General features: G+C 35.3%; 1 pseudogene; it reads left to right on the top strand.

Annotated features, from left to right (window-relative positions):
• Positions 1–7,668: 7,668 nt before the first annotated feature.
• On the top strand, positions 7,669–13,200 carry LOC149807617 (uncharacterized; annotated as a pseudogene).
• Positions 13,201–13,979: the final 779 nt, after the last annotated feature.

Raw genomic sequence — 13,979 nt, 5'->3', positions numbered from 1 at the left:
GAATATACAGTTTGCCAATATGTAATCTGGTAAGGTATGTACTTCAGTTATGATTGGTACTTAACTGCACGTGACAGAGTGAACTGAACGGAGGACAGTAAACTGACATGACCAAAGCTTTGAACAACATCCACCCTGTTTATAAATTGTACTGAATCACGCCCTATTTTTGAAATACAAGTGATACTTTTTCTTGAACTTTTGGTCAGCAAATAACATAATAACATGTATTATATCCTGTTAGATTATCTACTGTTGTGAACATATATGAAATAACTAAGAAACGCAAACGGAGGGGTGGGGAGAGCTGACAGAAAACTACTGAAGGTATTTTGATGAAACTTTAACTAGTTATATATCATCATTAGAGATACCATAGTCATGACTTCAGTGTCAAGCTTAAGGTCACAGCTAGGAAAATATAAATCAGTGACCTCTGTCCATGTACAGGTATAATAGTGAAGCCAATGAAGATATTTTCGTGCAAATTTAGACAGCTGTATATCTAGATTTGATAGTGTCGCATAAATTCATATATACATATCCTCTGCCCCAAAGATTGTGGCAAAAACAAGAGAAGTATCGTTCTTTACCTTGACCTTCGCTTTGTAACTACTTCATATCTTTTGATGCATTTTTATCCAGCTCCACACTTTATCATGCACCTAGTCGGTTTGTAGCTCTAAGTTCAAGGTCACTGGAAGTGAACACAGGTGCTCGACGCTAGCATGATGTTGAGAAGAAGAAAAAAAAAACAACAGACTGAAGAAAAAAATCATACATCGTGACAAAACTACCTTAGATTACCCCCATGACCCGTTCTTACATTGGACCCTCTCTATCATACTATATAAGAAAGAAGGTACGTAACTTCCAAATACTTGGTTCCACCCATGACCCTAGATTTCCTTCTATTTCCGTCTTTAAAGGCACACGACCATACTCTATGGCTTGTTTTACTCCTGAGATATTTTTCTATTCATCAAGCCATCGTTGACCTTTTTGCATTGTACCAAACTGAAGTTTACTTTACTTTATGGGGCAGAAAGTTGTGTTAATTTTATATTTTATTCATAGGAAGCAATAGCTCTGCAGATGAGAACGGGGAGGGGTAACCATCCGTGTTCAGGTCAACGATGTATCACTTAATTTATACTACAAATCTTTGATGTTATAGTATACATAAATGGATGGGGATTACCGTCATAATTCTATGCGTGTATTTTCTATTAGTTTATGCTGTATATTCTATTCTGCATTATTCTGTTTTACATTTTTATGTTTGTAAGATGTGCATTCAGGATTAGCTCTTTACTTTCCAAATAGTTTTTTTTTTAATTTAAATCTGACGTGTGTTATACTGGACTGCTGCCATGTCATATTATCGAATTTCTTGTGCATATTTTCAGTATTGCAAAAGTTAACATTCTACATTGCATTATTTCGTTTTGAAGTCGGACGGTTCACATAATTACATATCAATCACCACAACTTTTAAAATACATAACATGGTTGAAGCTACAACATAATACAGTGAGTAGGGATTTGCGAGACCGATATAATGAAGATGCACAGAGAGCCTAGGCTGACACCCAGACTCCTTAAAAAAATGGTATATTTTAGTTTATTTAATTTGATTTTGTTTGTATTGTTTGATGCATTTCATGCAAACCGCAATTATAACACATAAATCGTGTTTTGATTAGTTGCTATTTTGTGATAAGTAGTTATACCTATCTGCAACATCGCAAATGCCATTTTCCCCCTTCCCCATCCCAACCATCTTTTTTAATCACTTAGTTAAAAATATTGTTTGTTTGTCGCTGATGTTGTTGTTTTTTTTTAAAATTTGTTTTTGTTGTTTATGGAACAGGCTGATGTTTAGAAATAATTAAAACTGAAACATTTCTCTCTTAAACAGTGTTTTGCTTATGTAAACCACCGTATACATTCGCTTATAAGTCGAGTCCAACTGCAAACTGTACAGACCCAGTTCTACCAGAGTATTAAGCGCCGACAGATCTGAGTCTTGCAATTTGTTAAGGTTAATCAGTAAAACAAACAACATAGACTCTGATCTGGAGGCCCATTATGGTAGGGCATAAGTGATTATATACGCTTTTTTTGCGAACTGCTGAATTTACCAAATGAAACTTCTTTAACGAATCAATAAAGACTCAGGAATTTATTGTTTTTAAATTTAGTTTAAAATAAATGCACATATAAATATAGAAGGTTTCCTGTTATGTATCATTATCCTATTACTGAGTAAAAAGTAAGATTTTAGTTTTTCCCCCAAATTTGTATAGCTGTGAACAAAGAATGAAAATGATATAAACATTACATGGCGTTCATTTAATTCCATAAACCGATTAAACATTTGTGTGTTATAAATATTTTTGAAATGCTTTCACTGAAAAAAGAGAAGAAAACAAATCTATCCCATGATACTCTTTTCTGAAGTTATGCATGTAATCAGTCCACTGGAATTCACCACATTTTTGTGACAGGACTAAAGGACTTTCCGGGCCATTCATCGTTTCTGTTCTCTTGTCTTTGTAAAGTGCGTAAGACCTATAGGAGCATTATGAAGGATGGCATATGCACATGATGTTTGTTAGCCTCACAAATATAATTAAAGATTTTCAACAGGTTATATTCACTTGCACATGGGTAGGATTGCATGTCCTCGTGACAACTTAGAAACTTTCGCAACTAAAGTTTAATTTATCACGATTTTGAATCATAATTTTATTTTGAGGTCTATGTTACAGTCGTTAAGCTTTTGAAAGTACAACAATGTGACGCCTAACTTGAGTTTTTTTGGAGTACATTGCTATACACAAAGACCTCAATAACCAGCATAGTCTATAATATGCAGCAATGTTGTTGATTTTTCTTGTTACACCAGAAAAATTGAAGGTTATGTTTTCAAGCATGTGAAACGTTTCAAACCGGTTTTCCTTTCCACAGTCAACAGAAGTCCATAAATGTATGACAAATTTTATATCATGCACTTTATTCAGTTCAGATTACGATATATACAGTCACCAAACATATTCATTACTTTATATTGTTTTCATTACCGGTATATAAAGAATATTTTCTGGTTTCTGTTGTCTGTTTGCAGGGAGGTGTAACCCCACTGCAGGTTGTCTTCCTTTCCTGTTCGCATACCAAACTGAATAATACAGTTTATAAAGAATATTTTCTGGTTTCTGTCGTCTGTTTGCAGGGTGGTGTAACCGCACTGCATGTTACCTTTCCTTTCCTGTTCGCATCCCAAACTGCATAATACAGAGGGGCCATATTGAATGCACACAAATAACCAGCCGCATTGTAGGCACCCAGAGACATGGCCTCATTTTCATCTTCTTTTCGAGGGCCTGGCCAGAACTTGGATCTGATGCCCTCGGTTTGATGCCTTTTCTCAATCCTTCTGCTTCGTTTTCAGAACACACTTGAGTATCATTTATTACGGAAACACTTGAATATCATTTATTAAGGAAAGACCATGTGACTTAGGGACTGGTAGTCCTGGTGTCAGGATAATGTGACTAGGTGGAACATGATGATAAATGTCTGCATCATCCTCCAGTGCTAGATATCAATATACTGCCACAATGCAGACATCGTAACGATATATTAATAAATTTTTAAGGGCTACGTTAAATCGAAATTGCGCGCGCGCGCGCGCGCGCACACACACACACACACACACACACCATATGACTGTGTGGAGATAATGATCAACTTGTTTTATTTCAACTTCCTGACCTGAATCGTCTTCGTATTCTTTGATAAAATATCACTGAGTCAAACTCAAGTTACGCCAGTTAAAACATGCATTATTTCTCTTCATTCGAAAGATCAAAGGCACTACAACATATGTGGGGTCATACGTATGTGGTTTCCTGATAACTGGTGCTTTATCCAATTCCAACTTCTCCACAAAGAAATGATAAAATGGAGCACCAACTATTTTTAAAATTCTAGATTCTGTATATATCCCCTTGGTGTGTTTATTTGTATGTGACTTACAATGTGTGACATTAAACATGTTCCAAGGGTACAACTTATTTTATCAAGCAAACACCGCTTGTCGGCAAAGAAAGATAATGCAGCCGTTTACAATGTTACATTATTTAACTCATACTTGTGTGATAAAATAATATTCATTCTTGATAATCAAGAATAATAATCATTGATAATTAAGAATAATATTCATAGTTTGATAATTGACCTTGTAATTAAGTAGATAATTTCAATACATGGCAACGTTTTAATTCTCGTTTACTGGTTTTTTGTTTCCATCACATTCTTTTCATCTTTTTCTTTTTCTTTCCTGAAAGAGTAGAGTTTACTTCCTACAACACAAATTTCCCGGATATGTGTGTCGTTTAATGATCCTTAAATAATCCGTTAATCTGTATACCACCGGAATACCGCATGCATTTATCTCTATGGTAATCGTTAATATCTTACCAATTTATGTTGTTTTTATGTCTTTTAATAGTCATGGATAATGAATCCCTATCTGTATAATTTAGTGTGACATTTCTGCATATCAGCTTTTCTACATTCTGTTGAGACTCTTCGTCAGGGCTTTATTTAACCCTAAACCTGCAATGCATTGCGTAGATAATCTAATCTTATTTTTCTCTTTTGACTCATTTGTAGGCTACTTTTTCAAAATATGTATTCAACCATGAGTTGCTTTGTCGGGTGGGGGTGAAATAGGACGACTTTGCGTATCTTAGTCCTTTCAAACCTAGTTGGACATATAGTTTAAGATTATATAATGAATGACATAGCTCTGTTTGTTGTATAGTGATATGCCAAGCGAAACTATTTATTGCATGAATTATGGAACCAGTCTGTGTGCTTTGAATGTGTCTATGTGCCTTTTTCGTATTAAATATTCTGTGTAATAGAATGAAGATCGCTGATTGGCCGCTGAATGACTGCAAATAATTAATGGAACAAAAAATGCTAGTAACTTATAATAATTTAAAATAAGTCGGGTACTTTGTCCAAACATTAACATTAGGGTCTATTGGAATTAAATTTTAAGTATGTGCCCTATGAGCGACATTACTGATTGGTACATACGGTTTCTGTTCTACGTCAGGTGAGTCAGCAAATTTGAAAATTAGTCCCGTTGTGGTATTATATTTCCTGGAGATATATGACTGTGTAAATTTTCGAGTACTTCTAATACAGTATGTACATCATTCCATAACATCAAATTGTCTTGTGCGATTTTTTTTTTGTAGCTGTCAATTTAAAGATTCAAACTGCGTCAACGCATGGCTGTAAAGGCTGTTACAAAACGAGACATATTATAATTTATAGTGACCTTGTAGTGCCTTATTCACCATCTTCTCAGTTTGCCTTCATCGTCTAAGTAATATGTATTGTTAGTGTGTATACATCTCTGTAGTATCATCTGTCTTCCACCCCGGATACTGGACCAAAAACAAATCAGTTAACAATTCTAGCTTTACTTTCCCTAACCTTAAAGATGCATTATGTGCTAAAATATGTACACTGTAATAGCGTGCATAGTCTAACTTGTAGCGTGCATAGTCTAACTTGTAGCGTGCATAGTCTAACTTGTAGCGTGCATATTTACATGTCTAAACTCTGTAAATAATCAAACAACACCACTGCACCCTTTTGACATAATGGTCTTATAAACATCCCCGTTTTTTAAGACTGAAATCCTTCCTTACATCTTGTGCATAATGACAGTACTTTTTCTGAATTAGAGTCATGAATGCAATGCACTTCAAGTTCGAACGGTTATTTTGCCCAGTCTCTCTTCGGTGTCACAAAGCAAGCAGAGACAGATACCCCTTCTCTAAATATTTAGTTCCATATTTTGAACGTGTTTAGTTATTTCTATGAATTTTCACGTTTCGTCACTGAATTGTTTCCTCTCCAAAGAATGAGCCATAAATCTAGGAATCTTTTGAGTCCCTTACCATCTTTTACAAATTTGTCAGAAAAAGAAATCTTTTTAAAATATACATTTCAACTTTGTTTGGAATGAGTGATACCTCCTGATTAGTTTTCACCGAATATTTACTAAATGGTTGAGCATTATACCCTTATTCAGTAGGTACAAGCAAAGGGTTTATGAATGGTATATTAGTCTTTATGTTGCAGTCTTGATGGGATGGTCCTATATACAGACATGGTTGCAGTCTTGGTGAGATTGTCCTATATACAGACATGGTTGCAGTCTTGGTGAGATGGTCCTATATACAGACATGGTTGCAGTCTTGATGAGATGGTCCTATATACAGACATGGTTGCAGTCTTGGTGAGATGGTCCTATTTATAGACACGGTTGCAGCCTTGATGAGGTAGTCCTATATACAGACATGGTTGCAGTCTTGGTGAGATTGTCCTATATACAGACATGGCTGCAGTCTTGGTGAGATGGTCCTATATACAGACATGGTTGCAGTCTTGATGAGATGGTCGTACAGACAGACATGGTTGCAGTCTTGGTGAGATGGTCCTATTTATAGACACGGTTACAGCCTTGATGAGGTAGTCCTATATGCAGACATGGTTGCAGTCTTGATGAGATGGTCCTATATATAGACACGGTTGCAGTCTTGATGAGGTAGTCCTATACACAGACGTATTTGCAGTCTTGATGACATGGTCTTATATATAGACACGGTTGCAGTCTTGATGAGATGGTCTTATATATAGACACGGTTGCAGTCTTGATGAGATGGTCCTATATATAGACACGGTTGTAGTCTTGGTGAGATGGTCCTATATACAGACATGGTTGCAGACTTGATGAGATGGTCTTATATATAGACACGGTTGTAGTCTTGGTGAGATGGTCCTATATACAGACATGGTTGCAGACTTGATGAGATGGTCTTATATATAGACACGGTTGCAGTCTTGATGAGAGGGTCATATATACAGACATGGTTGCAGTCTTGATGAGATGGTCCCAGATGCAAACATGGTTTCAGTCTTGATGAGATGGTCCTATATACAGACATGGTTGACCTCTTGATGAGATTGTCCTATATACAGACACGGTTGCAGTTTTAATGAGATGGTCCCTTATACAGACATGGTTGCAATCTTGATGAGATGGTCCTATATATAGACACGGTTGCAGTCTTGATGAGATGGTCCTATATAAAGACATGGTTGCAGTCTTAATGAGATGGTCCCATATACAGACATGGTTGCAATCTTGATGAGATGGTCATATATATAGGCACGGTTGCAGTCTTGATGAGATGGTCTTATATATAGACACGGTTGCAATCTTGATGAGATAGTCCTATATATAGACACGGTTGCAGTCTTGATTAGATGTTCATATATGCAGACATGGTTGCAGTCTTGATGATATGGTACTATATACAGACATGGTTGCAGTCTTTATGAGATGGTCCTATATATAGACATGGTTGCAGTCTTGATGAGATGGTCCTAAATACAGACATGGTTGCAGTCTTTATGAGATGGTCCTATATATAGACATGGTTGCAGTCTTGATGAGATGGTCCCTACATACAGACATGGTTGCAGTCTTGATGAGATGGGCCTATATAATACATACACGGTTGCAGTCTTTATGAGATGGTCCTATATATAGACACAGTTGCAGTCTTGATGAGATGGTCCTAAATACAGACATGGTTGCAGTCTTGATGAGATGGTCCCTACATACAGACATGGTTGCAGTCTTGATGAGATGGGCCTATATACAGACACGGTTGCAGTCTTGATGAGATGGTCCTATATAATACATACACGGTTGCAGTCTTTATGAGATGGTCCTATATATAGACACAGTTGCAGTCTTGATGAGATGGTCCTAAATACAGACATGGTTGCAGTCTTGATGAGATGGTCCTACATACAGACATGGTTGCAGTCTTTATGAGATGGTCCTATATATAGACATTGTTGCAGTCTTGATGAGATGGTCCCTACATACAGACATGGTTGCAGTCTTGATGAGATGGGCCTATATACAGACACGGTTGCAGTCTTGATGAGATGGTCCTATATAATACATACACGGTTGCAGTCTTGATAAGATGGTCCTATATAAAATCATGGTTGCAGTCTTGATGAGATATGCCTATATAAAGACATGGCTGCAGTCTTGATGAAATGGTCCTATATACAGACATGGTTGCAATCTTGATGAGATGGTCCTATATATAGACACGGTTGCAGTCTTGATGAGATGGTCCCATATACAGACCTGTTAGGTGACCATGATCTCCGACATTTATATTTTATCCTAGCATGTTACAAATGTAAGAGGTGTTTGTATTATTGAAGTATTTCCTATTACGTTTGCTAACTGTGACGAAGTACTTGGTTGGGGTGGGTGCTCCCAATATTTTTTTAAAAACTATTATAGAAGTCCCATCCAGGCTTTATTTTGTTCAAAGTTAAATTTAGTGAAACATAGATGTAAAGCTTCAAGCCCGCAGTCAACAATGCTGACGGTTAGATAGTTAAATATACAAAAGTTTGAAATTCAATGAATAACAATTTAATGACAATTCGATAATCAAATGACTCAAATTTCCAATTACACTCCTTTCACTCGACCGTTTAATAAGCCTATTCCATCACTTGATTAGCAGTGTGAGATTGATTTCAACCTGTCCTTGTATTTCTACTCATCTGTTGTATCATTTATATTTCTTATTACTCCTAAATTCCTTCTCCTCTTCCTGCTAGAACTTTCTCCAAATTCCTTCTCCTCCTCCTAGACTTTCTCTAGACTCCTTCTCCTCCTCCTTCACTTTCTCCCCCACTACTACTCTTCTGTCGACTTCGACTGTCTCGGCTACAGCCTCAATTCCGTCTCCAGCTCTTGAAGACTTGGAACGCAATGCAACCGAAAGTTCTCTGTCCCCTAAAACGCTTCCTGTGAAAACACAAGGACGGTACAATCGTTTCCTTAGCCCTCTCATCTCACACTACACACAGCCTATCATCAGATAACGGCCATTGAATTTCTTTGGTCACGCATTCGTTCACGTCGAGATACCCATACGTTTTTGTATGGTAAAACAAACGCCATAATTACTTCTTATACATACATCCATAAATTCCGTCACATCAGTACATATTCATAATCCCGTATACTAAACAATATCACAATAATCAGACGCATTTCTTTATATTATGTTACTAGTCTATGCTCGTAAATAAGTAACAGAAATGAGTGAAGACAAGCATTGTAAAATTTAACAAATAATTTATTTCCCTAGAATACAAAGTGAAAAATGAAAGAAAGGAAGTTATGGATTGCGAATTAATTCCAAAAATAATTCAAGAATAAAGACACAAGTCCTAGTAATACAACGTTCTGAATTAAACTCAGTTCAAGTCCCGAAAAGATCCTAAATTGAAGGCGATGACGTGTCTGTTATGGCCTGCGAAGTGATAATGAGTCAACATTCTCTTGTTGAATCGCATAAATATTATTCTGGGTTTGAATTCAGTATACATTCCAATGAATATCTTTATCAGAGCACTTTTGTATTTGCAGGGAAAATAATCATTTGAATTCGATAATTTGAAGAAAATAAAATTCAGCTCAAACTGGTCACAAGATAATACCACTTAAAATACTAGATGTTAAAGCACGGCTGGTAAAATCCTCATAGTCACAAGATGATATAATTTTCTGCTTGACTAATGCCAGTATACAAATGGTTTTCATTTTATGTTTAAAAAAACAAGGTGGGGATAAGGTCCTCACATTCTTTGAATGAAATTTCAAGTTTTCTAACAGATTCAAAAATATTTCTTGCCCTGATATGTAAACAATTATATATTTACTTACTTTTGGACTGGGTCCTTTTTTTTTACAAAGTATAATTATCATGATTGAAATAAAATCACATATTTGATATGGCTATTTATGTGCATGTGAATATGACTTTAATATATTTTCAAGCCAAATCACCCAAATTGAAATACTGCACAAGTGTACATGTTTGGACTTGTATTATTCTTGAATAAATACATTGTTTCCTTAATTTGGCAAAATATACAGGAGTAGACAAATTATCATTGGTATGCATATTTCTAGGGATTCTGTGTCATTATATGTTCATGCCATAATAACCTATATATTTTTTCAATGATTAATTACTTCACCAAATCACAATATAGCTAAAGGCAACCTACATGATATATTTTCATCCCATAAAGAGAGAGAGAGGATGTGAGCCTATGAAATCATGTAAAATTATTAGAACCTTACGTCACCGCTCCTCCAGAGGAAAAAAAAACCTAAATTGATAGTTTTGAGTAAAATATATAATTTTAAACTGAAAACTGCAAGAAACACACACACACACATACACATTGTGTGTGTGTGTGTGTGTGAGTATATGTGTGTACTTAGATAACCAGTCCTTCAGTTCTGTCATAGTATATTCACATACATACACATATCTTACATTTTAAGACATTATCTCCTCCTTCAGAGTAACAGACCACACTTTTTAAAGAATATTTCCATTATATTTAAGGCTGTCTGAGAATCTCATGATTGACAGTAACAGAAACACAAACCTTGATGACATTATTTTTAGGCTTACAGAGGATATTCCAGCTTCTAAGGATGTGTGTAATCCAGCAATGTTGACTTACATAATAATGAAAATATTTCCAAATGTGAAGAAGTCTTGTGTGAGAGTTAATGGCATACAGATAAGGAGCATACATGGTATAACTATGGATTCATCAAGTGGTAAAAGTCAGCCTGTTCCATTTGAAGGGATGCATACCATGAAGCCATCAGAATGGTTTCTGCTTGACAAATCTGAAAGTGTTTACAAGCTTGGTTGTAGGTCAAAGGAGACTTTTAACGGCAACCCAATGATGATAGAAATCAGCGTCAGTAATGATGGTCTTGTACAATTGTCTGTAGCTGGAAAATTCATAGACCTTTCTCAGTTCTACATCAGTTCAATGCTGGTATTCAAGGCCAACTCAATAAATGCTTTGTTTCTTTGTCTCAGAATTATTTCTGTATGTCATGGATAGCATGACAAGAATAAAGAACAGCCACTTACATTTTTCAATGATAAATATGTGAAAGAGGTATGCATAGTGCAGAAGGATACAGAACCAAAAAGTGTAATCAGACATATCAATTGCTGTAAAGTAGTTCCTATAGGCAATGTTTCTCATGCATGTCAGATATGAAGCACAGCAATGTGTAAAAGCCGATGTAATCAAAGAATGAAACAGAAGCAATCAGAACATGCCCAACATTTGTATCATGATAAAGAAAATGAAAATCATTTGCCTGAATGCAAAGATTTTGAAGATATAATATCATTTTCAGAAACATTGCACCAAGTCTGACTGAAAATCAGCTTACACTTAAGTGTTCACAAATCATGGCCTCTAATCTACAAAATAGTAAAGGTATGAGATGGCCAAGGGAAGTGATCAGTATAGCAATAACTTTGTATACATAAATCCATCAGCTTACAGAGATGTAACTAAAAAATGGTTGGTTACATCTCCCATCTGAGAAGTTACTATCACTATATAAAAATACAGTATGTCAGGGTCTTGGAATAATACCACAAATGATAGAATGGATGTTGAATGAGGCACATAGACAAAATTTGACACAAGATGGCTATTCTGGAGGTTTAATTTTTTATGAAATGTCAATTCAAGAAGACATACAAATCGTTCATTTTAAGTCTGGTTGCTCATTGGTTGGTCCAACTGATTCTGGTCCAGAGATAAAGATAATGCATACATCCAGCATGGGTAAAGTAGAAAGTAAAATGGCCAATCATGTGTTGCAATACATCTTTCATGGTATAACAGGTTTCAGATGGCCATTTGCCAATTATCCAAACGCACAGGCATCACCAAGTGATCTTTTTATTACAACCTGGAAATGTATTGATGCCCTTTATGAATGGTTTTAAGACAATATACTGCTGCATGGATGGGTCAAGCAATAACCGTGCATTTTTAAAAATGCACTTTCTGCGTGAAAATCCCATGGAGACAAAGATGGTTGCCAAACACTACAGAAATCCAGTGAGAGAAATTATCTTCATGATGGACCCATGCCATTTACTCAAGAAGATTAGGAACAGTATTCTAAGTAGTGGTTTTGAGGACTTTCATAAGAGACTTCTCACTGTTGATGGCTTCTTTATCATCTGGAAGATGTGGATAGATGGATATAAGTGGGACCACAGGACAAACCCTTTCCCAGTTCATCAGAAGATGAGAAACAAACTTGCTTTTGAAGCTTTAAACCAGGATATGTTGAATTTGATGATAAGTACCAAGAAAGTCTGCCTGAGCTAGCACAGAAGAAACTAACAGCAGCACTTAATCTTCTGCAGCGTATAGGTTTTTTAGTTTCATTCTTCAGTGACAGTAAACCTGTAAAAGATATGAGATGAAAGGTTAAGAAGACTTACTTTAGCATATGACTGGTTCAAGTCCTGGGAGAAACATGTTGCCAATTCAGACAGTGTCAATAAGAGATATAAGACTTTAATGACAATGGAAACAAGAGAGGATCTTGATTTCATGTATCATGGGTTCATGTCATTAACAAAGTTGTGTGTGTCAAAAATAGGTAAAAGCATTGTTCCTTTCAGATTCAACAGTGACATTGGTGAAAACGTGTTCTGCCAACAGAGGTCTTTGTATCATGGTGCTGCTACTAACCCAACATATATTTCCTATCGTACACGAATAAATTCCATAGTGCTAGGACAAGCAACAATTTCACGCAAATCAAATTCTGATGGAATGCATGCTGAACCTTATGCAGCTGCAAGGTCAGCTAAACTTTCCAAAAACTGTTGACTCATTGCTATAATTTCTGTAACTGGATCACTGAATGAATAAACAAATGATTTACTAAAGGGAGACAATGCAGTTTTCTTAAAATAATGTAGATACGGACATGAAATACTATCAAGTCAGAGATCCCAAGGAATGCTAAAATTTATTAAAAATAAGAACAAACAAAATGCACACGAAAAATTTAAATCCATCATGAAAATTATTAAAAGGAAAATATGACCAACCAAAATGCTGTTTTAGAGGTCATGCAAATTAAAAAAAATTGGCCTATTACCTGAAAAGGGAATAGTGCTCTAATTTGATTCAAGGGGAACACATGGCAGCTACTTATATATATATATATATATATATATATATATATATATATATATATATATATATATATATATATATATATATATATATATATATATATATATATATATATATATATATATATATATATATATATATATATATATATATATATATATATATTGTAATAACCTTTTAAAGTCAATATATTAGATAGTTAGTTTTTGTACCCAGGTATACAATTCTTTTTTAACATATTAAAGTGTAGATAGCGTAGGATCTATAAATTGTTGTTAACGACCATTAACAATAATATTAATAATAAAACCCGTTTACTGATTTGGGGTTGTTTCTCATTGGACAGGTCGGTCAGGTGGGGTCTTTGAAGAATTGCGTTATTTTCTATTGGATGAGTTAGATCATGTGGGTTCGTTTACGATATAGAAGATTGTAATATCTCAAGCAGCAGTTGTAGCAAAATGCGTTTTTCGCTTCTTAAGCCTCCATATAAGTTGCTAGGGCTCAACCATTTTTTTCATTCTCATTTCTTGTGTCTGTAGACGTATTTGATGTTGTGTTAAGATATTATTTGAGAGGAAACATTTGTTTATAATAATTTTTGAACTACAAACTGCTCATTGCATAAAATAGTATTCTGGGACTATTGTGAATAATTCAAAGGAGTTCTAGACAATGCCATTTCGAGACACCAGGATTGTCGGCAGACCAGTACATTCGAGAATCACAAATTTACTCGGAACATTCGATTCTTTTGGATTTGAATAGAACTTTTTAGGATT

Source organism: Sinohyriopsis cumingii, chromosome 1 (genome assembly GCF_028554795.1).
Source record: "Sinohyriopsis cumingii isolate HCF-2022 chromosome 1, ASM2855479v2, whole genome shotgun sequence".
Classification (NCBI taxonomy): Eukaryota; Metazoa; Mollusca; class Bivalvia; order Unionida; family Unionidae; genus Sinohyriopsis; species Sinohyriopsis cumingii.
The sequence above is the reverse complement of the archived record's forward strand: the minus strand, read 5'-3'. Positions and strand labels throughout refer to the sequence as shown.